Below are 13,483 nucleotides of genomic sequence, written 5' to 3' on the forward strand. Positions count from 1 at the left end.
CTCCAACACATACAAATCTGCAGCTTTTTTTTTTTTCACTCTTTGGGAGCCTGCCACCCATCTCCCAAATAAATACACAGAGACTTATCCTTACTTATGAATGCCTGGCTTTAGCTTGGCTTGTTTTTAGCCAGCTTTTCTAACTTAAATTATGCCATTTTCTTTAATTATGTTTTGCCTCTAGGCTTTTTACCTTTCTTTATTCTATACATCTTCCTGTCCTTCTTACCCCATGGCTGGCTGGGTGGCTGGCCCCTGGCTTCCTCCTCTCCTTCTCCTTCTCTCAATCCTCTCTCTTCCCTAGACTTATCCTATTTATTCTCTCTGCCTGGCAGCCCCACCTATTTCTCTCTCCTGCCTAGCTATTGGCCGTTCAGCTCTTAAACCAACCAGTTGTTTGGGGCAGGTAAAGTAACACAGCTTCACAGAATTAAACAAATGCAATGTAAAAGAATGCAACACATCTTTGCATCATTAAACAAATATTCCACAGCATAAACAAATGTAACACATCTTAAACTAATATTCCACAACACAAATCTGCCTGCGTCTGCTGGGATTCAAGGTCTGTGCTACCATGCTTGGCTTGAGAATATTCCTTTGTGTAGGGAGTGGAGGCCCTGAGAGTGTGAAGGCTTGAGTGTGTGTGTGTGTGTGTGTGTGTGTGTGTGTTGGTAATATGAGCCAGCCATGTCCAGGACCATAACCTCAGACCCATGGAAAAATACCAAAGCCTCCCCACCATGAGGCTTGGAGGGACGGCAAAGCCTTCCTCTGGTCTGTGTACAGATGTTGGCAATGTGTGCAGAAAATGTCTACCACAGTGTTCTCCCCTCCCCTGCTCCCAGATACATACAGCATTAAGATAGTTGTTTTATAGAGACTGCTCTTACTGAGATAAACTGAGCCTGCCTCCTTGATTCAGCTGTATAATGTTGTGCTGGATATTTTTATGTCAACTTGACACAAGCTAAAGTCATTGGAGAGGAGGGAACCTCAATTAAGGAAATAATTCCATAAGATCGGGCTGTTACCGAGCATGTAGGGCATTTTCTTAATTAATGATTGATGGTAGAGGGCCCAGTCCATTGTGGGTAGTGTCATTCCTGGGCTGGTGGTTCTGGGTTAAGAAAGCAGGCTGAGCAAACCATGAGGAGCAAGCCAGTAAGCACCACCCTTCCATGGCCTCTGCATCAGCTCCTGCCTCCAGGTTCAAGCCCTGTGTGAATTCCTGCCCCCACCACTTTTGAAGATGAACTGATATGGAGCTGTGAGCAAAATAAATCCTTTGGTCCCCAAGTTGTTTTTGGTCATGGTGTTTTATTACAGCAGTAGAAACCCTAAGACAACCATAAAGCTTGGCTCCTTATTTATCTGTATGTAATAACCTCAGCTCCCTGTTCAACTGTATATAATAAACACACTGAGCTTCTGGGGTGTTGAGGCTTCTCCATCAGAGAGCCGAGACCACCTGATTCCAGTTTTCCTGTGTCTCTGTGTGTCTGTCTTCTCTTCATTCCCTCCACACCACAGTCAGGTCTGCCCCTGGGGCAGTGCTGGAGGCGGCTAAACTGGAGTGACATTAAATTGATTTTGTGTTATGATCCTCTTTTGCAGAAGCAAAATGTTAACATTAACAACCTTCCGATATATTTTTGCAAAATTCAAACAGCTGAGAAACAGCATGCCTCTAGCCCATACATGTATCACAGGCAGTTACACGTGTGGTCAAGAGAACCTTTCTGTCCAGGGAGAGAATGAAAAGATTCTCTGCTTTGCCTGCTGACAAAATCCTGACGCTGCCTCCCCTCCACCGGCAGCCAACACTTTCCTGAACTCAAGTCCATTCCTCCTCCACAGAGCCGTCTGTGCAGCTGAGACCTGCTGCAGAACCAGCCTGCAGAGGAGTGGAAAAGCAAGAGCGTAGCTCTCCGGTCAGCCTAGGACGTGGGAGCCTGTGCTCCAGCAGAAACACGGGCAGCATCTTCCAGGAAGGACTGAGGCTCCTTGAGCTTCAGCTCTAGGGCAAGGGGACTTCAGCCATCGGCTTTTGCAGATTACCTGCCTTTTTTTCAGAGGAAAAGCGATGTCAGAAAAGGGGGTCTCGGGACATTTGCAGCCCATTAGTGAAAGCAGAGAAGTAAGAGACTGCAATAATTAGACAGTTCAGAAAACCTTCTGATCGAGGCACGTGGTAAGAAACAAGCAAAAAGCCCATGATTCAGATAACTGAGAGGTCATTGTTTTATCCACTTTCAGACATATCCTTAAACCTCAAAGTTCAATAGGGTACAGTCAAGGTTATTTATTTATTTATTTATTTATTTATTTATTTATTTATTTATTTATTTATTTATTTTTGGTTTTTCGAGACAGGGTTTCTCTGTAGTTTTGCGCCTTTCCTGGAACTCACTTTGTAGACCAGGCTGGCCTCGAACTCACAGAGATCCACCTGCCTCTGCCTCCCGAGTGCTGGGATTAAAGGCGTGCGCCACCACCGCCTGGCCTATTTTTAAGAGATGAGGGCTACATGTATACCTTGAAAATCTGAGGAATGCCAATGTAGCCACTTGCTCCAGAATCCAAAGATTCTCTTTAAATAAACCACATCCACTTATCGGTTGGATGCCATTTCTGTGAGACAAAAGCTGTAAACACAATTTTACCAGAACGCCCGCCTTATCCTGAGAGTGCTTGGCTATGAAGTTTCCACCAGGACAGAGTGAGGAAACACACCAGAATTCCAACAGTGGTCATGTCTATTTAATAGGATTGAAATGGCCCTCATTCTTTTCATTCATACGCACGCACGCACGCACGCACGCACGCACGCACGCAGCAGCATACATACAGACACACGTGCACGTGTCTACTCTGTCTACGACAATCCCCTTTAAAGGGGGAACAAGTTACTTCTAACAATATACCCGTATAGAGATAGAATTCATTGATTATTACCCCTTCATTGTATATTTATAGTTTATTAAGTGCAGGATAGTTTTTAAAACATGAGTTTATTTGATATTTATTTTTCATGATGACCACTGAGTGGACAATACGAACAATACTTAGTAATAAATGATGTCACATATACTCCAAAAAGCCCAAGGATTCTTGGAAATGCTTAATGTTCATGCTCTGAAAGAAGAAATGTGGCTGCTGTATGTATATGAAGTTTGGCTTTCTGTAAGAGGAAGAGGGAATTGAAAACTGAAGGGAGTTCACTGCATCACAGAGCAGGAAAACACACGTGTATACAGTGGCTAATGTTTGCTGAAAATCTGAGTTCAGCTGTATCCTCAGTTTCTTAATAAAATCCAAATGACCAAAAATATCATCCGGGTATGTTTACGTAACCCATTCTCTCTCTGACTAAAAATACATAAAGTCATGGCCATTGAATTTTCTAATAAAACAAATCAGAACAAAAGTTGTTATGTTCAAGCGTTTGCAACATCAAATGTCTTAGTCCATTGTCTATGCTAATAAAAATATCATAGGTCAGATAGCCTGAACAGCCAAAAAAATATTTTTCTCATGGGTTCTGGAGGCTGGAGGTCTAGGCATTGATAGAATGGAGCATCCTGAGCACCCATGACTTAGTTCATAGACTACCATCTTCTTACTGTGTCCTCATAAGTGGGTCAGGGGAGTTCGCTGGGTCTGTTTCATAAGGGAACTAAGGCCATTCATAATGGGTTACTCTCTTCATTCAATCACTTCCCCCAAAGCCCCATCTATCACCATCCTACTAGGACCAGGTTTCAAATTACGAATTTTAGGAATTTGGGGCACACAAATGTTCAGTCTATAGTAGCAAGATAAGACCAAAGATCCCAGGATGATTAGAGGTGTTCTAAGTGGTAGACTCAGCAACTACCTCTGCTAAATGTTTCACTTATAAAAGCAAACAGCAAGGCTCTCAAGAGGTTGGAGCAAGCTCTACACAAGACATATTTTATTGGATTACCGTTTTTATTCTTTCCTAGGACTCGTGGTCAATTTCCAATCAAAGTTTTTGTTTTGTTTTAAAGACAGGGAATCCCTATGTAGCCCTGACTGGCCTAGAATCATTATATAGATCAGGCCAGCCTCAAACTCAGAGATCTACCTGCTTCTGTCTCCCAAGTGCTGGGATTAAGCCACCACCCCCAGCCACCAATTAAAGACTTTTTAGAGCCTTGTCTATAGTGTTCTGAGACCTCCTTCTCTGCCTACATTAAAAACACTATCTGCGATGATCTCTAAGATGTAAGTTTTACTCAGAAACTCATTTTAAGCAGTCTTGCTCATCAACATATAGTTGCAACTTACTCACAATTTCATAAAAATGTTAGTATTAGGACAAAGCTGGGTTTAGTAGTTAGAGAGTAAAAAGGATGTGTCATCAAGGGATGGAATTAGAACTAATGTGTGTGGTCATTCCAAATTAAGTATCCCAGGGCAGAATGAAGTTGATATTTGCATAGGTATTTGGAATTGGGCCACAGCCCTCCCTCCTCGTATCTATTTATGTCTACTGACCTAAATGGAGGGCAGGAGAGGAATGCACCAGAAGCTAGGTTCAGACATGCACAGGCTGGCAATCTTCAGGGCTCTGGCAGAAGCTAGATGATGGGCTCAGAGGTCTTCTAGTATCATTTGGAAACAACCTGGGAGATCATGGAGCAAGGCTTCCACATCTAAGTGGTTTCAGATGAATATTTAAATTCATCCTGACACAACTGCCAAGGGACATGTCTGCACCCTTTAGGCACAGGGCTGATAAAGCTGCCCCAAACTGTGCCAAGTGTTCTAGAATCCATGTTAATAAGACTTTTTATATTTTATTTATTTATTTATTACTTGATGTGTGGTACTAGGGCCTTGAACATGCTAGGCAAGCACTCTACCACTGAGATAAATCACCAACAGGACTCATTTTTACTTTACACCAGAAAGGATGAGAGGTTATCTCTCTTTGTGTGTCTGTCTCTCTCTAGAGTCACATTTACATACCTTTTTTTGAGACAGGGTCTCATATAGCCCAGGCTGGCCTTGAATTCACTATGTAGGGAGGTTGGCCTTGAATTCCTGACTCTCTGGTCTCCACTTCCTGAGTGCTAGGATAATGTAATTTTTGAATGATATAAAACAGGAAGTTTCCTAGAACTCGAAGTATCTAGACAGAGAATGAACAATATACACAGACTGCGGTCTAGCCAGAACCCCAGGTCCCTTCCGGGGTCCTAGGTTTTCTAGCTACAAATGTGCCATTTTGCCACCTTTGTTCAGTTCACATGCATATGAGAGAGTGTTCAGTTCACATGCATATGAGAGAGTGTTCAGTTCACATGCATATGAGAGAGTGTTCAGTTCACATGCATATGAGAGAGTGTTCAGTTCACATGCATATGAGAGAGTGTTCAGTTCACATGCATATGAGAGAGTGTTCAGTTCACATGCATATGAGAGAGTGTTCAGTTCACATGCATATGAGAGTGTTCAGTTCACATGCATATGAGAGTGTTCAGTTCACATGCATATGAGAGTGTTCAGTTCACATGCATATGAGAGAGTGTTCAGTTCACATGCATATGAGAGTGTTCAGTTCACCCCAAAAGCTGCAAGGTCTCTTTAAAGTGTTAAGTTGGTTTAAAGACACCTGTTTGTAGAAAGAATAAACAAAAGAAGACAGCAGTACCTGACCATGTCATTTCTATGCTCAGCAAACTCGGAGGTTTCTCTTCCAGTTCAGGACTAACTCCTTCCAGGGTCTCAGTGTCACTACATGGACCCCTGCCTCTCGCTGAGGATGCATTCTGCCATCCTCCCATTCTGTTCTGCCTACTGTTTCTGGAAACCCAAGCCAAGCCTCGAGGCCTTCACCCTTGCTGTACCCTCTGTAGGAACCATTCTGTCCTCAAATCTCTTACACAGCATCCGTGTCTGTTTCTTAAAAAAAAAAAACAAAAAAAAAAAACAAAAAAAAAACAATTAAAACAAATTTTCCATGATCATATTCTTTTTCCTCCTCCTACTCACCCAGCTTCATTTTCTCTCCCTCTCTCAGAATGAAAACTAAAACAAACAACAAAAACAGTAAGACAAAAACATGCCAAACAAAAAGTCCACAAACAAAACATACAGTCTTGTGTTGGCCAACTCCTCCTGGGCATGGGGTGGCCCTGGAGTGTGGTTCCATTGGAGAAAACTGACTGTCCCTTTCCACGCAGCAGTCAAATGCCAACAGCTCTTCAGCTGGGAGTGGGCCCAGTGTCCCCTCCCCCACGCTGGCATTGTCTGGGATGAGCTCGTGCAGGTCGTTCCTGTGCTGTCACGGTCTCTGTGAGTTCCTATGTGCATCAGTCCTCTTGTGTCTGGAAGATCCTGTTTCCCTGGAGTCATCTACCTACCAGCTCCGGCTTTTAGAATCTTTCTGCCTCCTCTTTTGTATACGTCCCTGAGCCTTGAGTGGAGGATTGGATGAAGACATCCCATTTAGGGCTGAGCGCACCAAAGTCTCTCGCCATCAGCACATTGTCCTGTTGTGGGTCTCTGTGTTAATTTCCATGGACTACAAGAAGAAGCTTCTCTGATGAGGGGTGAGTGACATATTCATCTATGGGTATAGCAATATGTCATTAGGGGTCATTTATTGCTATGTCCTTTAGCTAAATAACAGGAATAGGTTTCCCCCTAGGGCCTATGACTTATCTGGTCTCAGGTTCTTGGGCACTTCAGCAATGTCAGGTACGGTTCTATCTCCTGGAGTGGGCCTTAAATCCAACCAAGGTCATGTCTCAGTTTCTGTCACCTCCTCTGAGAGGCTCTTCTACCTACATGGTCTATTCATGTAACACCCCCCACTTCCATCCTCAAATGTTGCTTTGATTTCTTCATGATGCTTACTGCTGGGTTGAACCATATCACCTCCCGATGGAAATCTACCACTGATTTCCTGGGTCTGGACCTTGGGCCCACCAGCAGAGGAGATGAGGCCTCCGGTCAGTGCCGAAGGAAGCTGCGGCCTCATTCCTGGTTAGCCCAGAGAACAAGGACAAAGAGATGGGTCTCCTGGAGTGCCTGTGGGGTCCAGGCCTGAATTAGCTGTGCACACCACATGAGGGCACAACGGATGGAGAGTATACCTGTTTTGAAAGCTTCCAGACCAAGGGGAAATGTGGGTTAAGTTACGGGCCTCCGCAATCAGTTCTTCATAGGAAGGAGTGCAGAGAAGGGGCTGACAGTGGAAATGCTTGGTAAAGGGACTGGCAGGGTAGCATGAACCCCTCTAACTATCTGTCATTACAAAAAAGTTTGAGACAAGTGGTTGAGGTGCGAGAGGTCGACTAGGATATTCCTCAAAGAATGCCTTTCAATCACGACTCAATGCTGTCTCAGCAAATGCGTCCAACACCTACTTTTTATATAGAACACTGCTCACGTTACTAGTACCTGGCTTATGATGTGTTAAGTACACACTGCCTCCCCAACACCCCTTCCGCCTGAACTAGGTTGCATAAGTAAATTGTCTTCCTACTCCTCCTGTCTTTCATGTCACTTACAAGTTAAGTTGTTCTTCGCTCTGGTGGCATTATTCTCTGTCTCCTTCTTGTGACTGTCTTCTTTAAACTGTATGTAGATCCTTCATTTCAACCAAGGCAGCATCCTGGGAGTTACAGGCTTACCTTGCAGAGGGACACGTTTGAAAAAAAGAGGAGCTGAACACCCACCCTTTCCTTCTCCCACCTTTCAGACTAAACCCTCCTCTTTCCCCACACTCTGGATGCTAGGACAGGCCCTACTCATGCCTTGCCAAACAACCATGTCTGCACGGCCTCTCAATGTGCTTGTAAACCCAAGCTAGGGTACTACAAATTCTCTTAAAGGAGACTTACAGAACAGAATGACAATGAATCACGAGTGAACGCAAAGCCAAAAAGGACAGTGCAAGGTGAATGTGGACCTTCAAGAAATCGGGTAAGACATAGAGTGGTTGCTTAAAAACCCTATATAAAGGCAGCTTGGAGCATGAGAACATCATTGCTTTAAATGAGCAGCTACACCACAGAGAGTCTCTTCATGGGAGTTGTGAGAACTGATGTGCAACCCATTTCTAAACACACAGATGCTTGGCACATCACCCTGAAGTCATAGCTAGAATTAGATACTCAGAGCACAGAAGTCCCCTCTCACATCCTTCTGCTTGAACATAGTTTTTATTGAGAGCAGAATTTTAATGAAAAAGAGATAATTTAACTGTTTCAGCTAGTGCTCTCCATTTGTAAGCAATAGAAACGAACCCCTTACTATGTTCACCACAGTAAGGGAGGCAGGAGTCATTGGGAGAGAGCAGTCACTGACAACGTGCTGAGGAATGGGACCAGGCTGTTCTGACGGCTGAGGCGGGGGAACTGCCAGCAGTCTCCTAAAATGGTCAGTGCCAGGTTTTGTGTGTGTCGACCATTTACTAACGGTCATCTTAAATTCAGGTTGGAATCCCAAGGATTGTACATCTGACTGCTTCCCCTCAGTCACTGTGGGCAAGAGGATCCAACCACGGCTGTAGCCGCTGTCTCCCAGACAGAATCGGGAAGCTCTTGTCACAGGATGAAAGCAGATGATCCTGGAAGCTGGTTGGGGCGGGGGATGGGTGCCCATCTTCATTATCAGGTGACTGGTTGGGAAGGTGGTTTCCATCTTCACTGTGTATCATATATTAATTTCATAACACCGATAGTACAACGCTATGTAATTAACACGAAATCATGTCAGGGACACGGGATAGACCGCTGACTGCAGTGGACTCACCCTGGTAAAAGTGAGTTCTGTCCCCTTTTCCTTTCTCAGTGCGCATGCCATATGGTTATTCTGTAGTCTTGCTCTTTTTTCATCAGCAGCCCATATAAGAAGTCTCACTTGAACACTTAGCCTCTACACCTTTGGCTAGCCATCAGACATTGCTACCATATGCTCCAGGAACACTGCTGCCATGTCCAGAAGAAACATTCCACCCACAAGTGCCTGAATGCTCCCCCGCTGGAGTCTCTAACAGACCCACTTTTTTTTTTGTTTGTTTTGTTTTTTTGTTTTTCGAGACAGGGTTTCTCTGTGTAGTTTTGGTGCCTGTCCTGGATCTCGCTCTGTAGACCAGGCTGGCCTCGAACTCACAGAGATCCGCCTGGCTCTGCCTCCCGAGTGCTGGGATTAAAGGCGTGTGCCACCACCGCCCGGCTCAGACCCACATTTTATTGTGAGGTTGACTTATGTGTTCCATATGGACAAACACTCAAACACAGAGCTCATTTATTTAAAGTCCTTTTGTCTTTCATCTTGTGATTCACAATATCTGCTTTTTTTTTTGAGACAAAATTAAAATACTTTAAATGAAGCATTTTAGTTCTTCAACTTTTAGCCATCCTGGTTTGGTTATACACTGCCGCTGTGTTCCAGAGAGGCACATTTTCTAATATTAACAAAATGACATCTGGGACTAGAGGGATGGCTCAGCAGTTAAGAGCACTTGCAGAGGACTTGGGCTCAGTTCCCAGCACCCACATGGCAGCTTCCAACAGTCTGTAACAGCAGTTCTAGGGGATTCAACGTTCTCTCTGGCCTCCTCTGGCAAGTGGTGCCCAGACACACACATGCAGCCAAATACCATATGCATAAGACAAAAATAAATCTTAAAAAGAAGAAAGTGACTCTGTCTAGCACCTGATTCCTCCTGTCCTCCCTTTTCACATTCAGTCCTCCAGGCAGCTTTTAGGAATTCCTGCTGAGCACGGTCCATACCCCTGCACTTCCCTGCATTCTTCCCAGCATTCCCAGCCTCCATCTCCTTCATCTTCTGCATGGAGCACAGGAAGAGCCTCTCCTGAAGCTTCCCAGCTTTCAATTCCAGCAATGCGTTCTTCAGCCTGTAATCAGACTTCTCCCTCAATACACAGGGCATGCCACTTTCGGGTCAGGCTTCCTGACACTCAGGATAAAATCCACACTCTTCTACATGGCCAGCGAAGCCTGATGATGCCCACCAGCCTTTCCCCGTCTTGAGCTATGTTCTTCCCATTCCTCCATCAGCAGACTGGAGCCTACCTCGGGGCCTTTCTACTGCTTCTGCTGCCCACTCCCAGCCTACACAAGGCTGCAGAGCTTGCCTCTTCCTACCTCCTTCAGGTCTCAGTCTAAGTGGCAGGTCCCCAGACAGCCTTCAGTGATTCATCACCCTTTCTACAAACCCATTCCTACTCACTCTCCATCCCTCTCCACTGTATATGAACCCGACTACAGAGCACCAAGCTAAAAGTGTCTTGTGTCTGTCTTCCGCGGGAGAACAAGCTCCATCAGAACAGGGATCTGTCTTACCTGTAATGCTGCCTATCCCATAATACCTTCTCAACTAATTCCTGTGAAAAGAATGAATCCTACTCCTTCTGAATACGACATTGATTCCCACAAGCTGTTTATGAAGCAAGCTATCGTAATGGAGAAAGCAGATGTAAGTCTTGAAAAGGTGAGCATGAAAGGCGGGAAGCAAGGGGCTAGCACAGGAGCCAAGTGGGACCTCTGGGGACCCCAGCTCTCTGCAGGTAGCCCCCACCAGGGTGCCAGACACGCAACAGCACCCCTGCTTTTGGTGTCTTGAAGATCTTTGGCAAGATGCCTATTCAACTGAGGATACAGTACCTTTACGTCTAAAAAAAGAAAAAGAAAATGAAGAAACTCCTATTCAGAAAACAAAGAACCAGAAATAGAGGCACTCTAGGCCTGTGTCTGAATGTTGTGGAATCTGCCTCATCTCTTGGCAGTGGTGGGCTGACTCGGCCCTGGTCTAGCCTCTGACAGTGGAGGTGGATGCTTGGGAAGTGAAGTATTAAATACTGTGCATTTGAACTCAGAAAATACAGGCTTGAAGTTAACTGGCCTGGCACGTCTAGCCTCGTAACTGTGAAGTTTCTGATGAGTTACTCATTCTCGCCATCCGAAAGGGGAATCACACACCTACTTCACGGGGTAGGGTGGACAGTCCTCAAGCTATGGCTTTTAAAGGGCTTGGCTCACATGGAAACACTCACAGCGTGCGCCCTTCCTTCCAGCCTTCAAACTCTCTAGTTCTTTCCCCTGGAGCTGCCAAGCACTAAAGAACGGCCAGCATGCTGTATGTGCCAGGAGCCGACACAGAGTCTCACCATCAGAGGAACTGCACCCAACCAACAAGAGATGCCCCGGCCACTAACAGCCTTAGGTTTTGAAACACATTGCCTCTGCTGCATTTCATTGCCTGTGCTCTGATAAATGACAAGCTACTTTCCTCAGAATGGATCAGGAATCCTGTTTCTTAGCAACACCCTTCCCACAGGCAATAGAAGACAGAACATAATTCCCTTTGGGCATTAGGAATCTGCTCATAATACTGAAAATGTGGCCAATTTCCCCTTAGATGCAAATTAGTAATCAGTTCTCTACCTATGAAAGAGAACACAATTAAGACCCTTCCATGAAAGCCTTTGAAATTTTAACTCATTTCTCATTCCAGGTTATGTTGTTTCGAGAGCCATTTTTTACAGATATTACAGAATCTTGATGTTGCCTCATGGCCTTGACTGTCATGATTCAAAATTAAGAATGAAGCTTTTCTAATTCTAAGTTATTTCCTCCTACCATCTCCCCAGTCCAACTTTCAAAGAAGCCTATCAATTACTTGCTTCAAATAACCAGCTGCACTCTTCAGTTTGATATTCTGAACTACAGAAAGTATTTTATATCTTTCCAAATATAAAATGGGTGCCTTGTGAATGTAAAGTCCATTTAAAGGTTAAAAGCCAAAAAAAAAAAAAAAAAAAAAAATCTAGCAGCTAAAATATTTTAACGAGTCGGGCAGTGGTGGCGCACACCTTTAATCCCAGCACTCGGGAGGCAGAGCCAGGTGGATCTCTGTGAGTTCAAGGCCAGCCTGGGCTACCAAGTGAGTTCCAGGAAAGGCACAAAACTACACAGAGAAACCCTGTCTCGAAAAACCAAAAAAAATAAAATAAAATAAAAAAATAAAATAAAATTTTAATGATCTACTTTTCTACTAGCTACTACACTTAAGACATTGTGCGAGAGACGATCTGCTTCGCTATGTTATTTATACCTCATAAAACTCTCATTCTCATTGGCATGACATTGAGACTTCAAGGTCATACAGCTAGTAGACAAGGAAGCAATGGTGTCGCATTTGTTTCCTGAGACTTTATCCACCAGGTGCCTTAAAGTTGTGTGCTGCATCCATCCCATCGCTTCCTTGGACTTAGTTTGTTGATTCTAATTAAACAAATAGCTAAAGTTACACAGAAGTTTAAGCTTCTAGAAAAGACATCCTTTAGTAGTTATCCAAGAGAATGTAACACACCCAGAATTAACACTGAATCCTTTTATGCCCTACTGCATATTTTCAAAGATAGCTTGAAAGAATTCAATGTAGTAAAAATGAACCTATGAGCTGTGAGCTATTTTCGAGCAGATGAGTTTCATACCAACCACAGTCAAGCAATTTTTCAGCGATTTGATAATCAGAGTCATTGACTATACCTTCTCCATGACTGCAACTCTGTCAGGCCCTGCCCTGTGGGTTACTAGGAGACAAGCAAGCAAAACAAATGTGGTCACAGTTATTTAAAGTGTGTTCCCAGGGGTTGGGGATTTAGCTCAGTGGTAGAGTGCTTGCCTAGCAAGGCCCTGGGTTCGGTCCTCAGCTCCAGTTTAAAAAAAAAAAAGTGTTCCCATCTGATGGATCTAAACTTTCTAGACACCTGACATTCAATGGCTTGCATTTTCTATGACTAAAAGCAGTCTTGCCATTATGAATTAATAACCTCCTATACAACATGAGAACCCCAGTAAATGCACTATCTCTAATGCTCAACCCAACAGTACATATATGTGAAATAGTGCCTTCGGAAGGCACTCCTCCTACCTGTATACAGGATAAAAATAATGCACATATACTTATATTTGCTTATGCATTAAATGGAGTGTATTAGGGGGTCAATGTATTAAACAAACAGCTTATGATAGGACATACTTAAGATACGTCTCTTCTTTTAGTTGCTTTACAACATTAACTCACTAGTAGAGACAGAACATTAACATTTTTATCTTCACAAGCAAGAATAAAGATAAACAGTGTACTTTGTACCTGAAAATAGTCATGAGTGAGTTTTCCTAGCAAATGAAAGGAAAAGCATTATGCAAACTCTCCCTGCCTCCCCCTTACCCTGGACCTTGCAGGAAGGTCTAGGTGAGCTGCGCCTACATCTGTGACCACAAAATGCAGACAAGGTTGTGTCTCAAAGGGTTTTCAGTTCCAAATACTGGCCTCAACGTGGGTTGCTCCAAGCAACTTTGTTTTCTGTTATGGCAGAGGAAAGATAATGATCATATTCAGAACTGAATGCCATGAGTGTACCCAAGGTCATGCATGATTTCAGCACAATTATAATTTTCCACTTTTATG

This window comes from Peromyscus eremicus, chromosome 19 (genome assembly GCF_949786415.1).
Source record: "Peromyscus eremicus chromosome 19, PerEre_H2_v1, whole genome shotgun sequence".
Classification (NCBI taxonomy): domain Eukaryota; kingdom Metazoa; phylum Chordata; class Mammalia; order Rodentia; family Cricetidae; genus Peromyscus; species Peromyscus eremicus.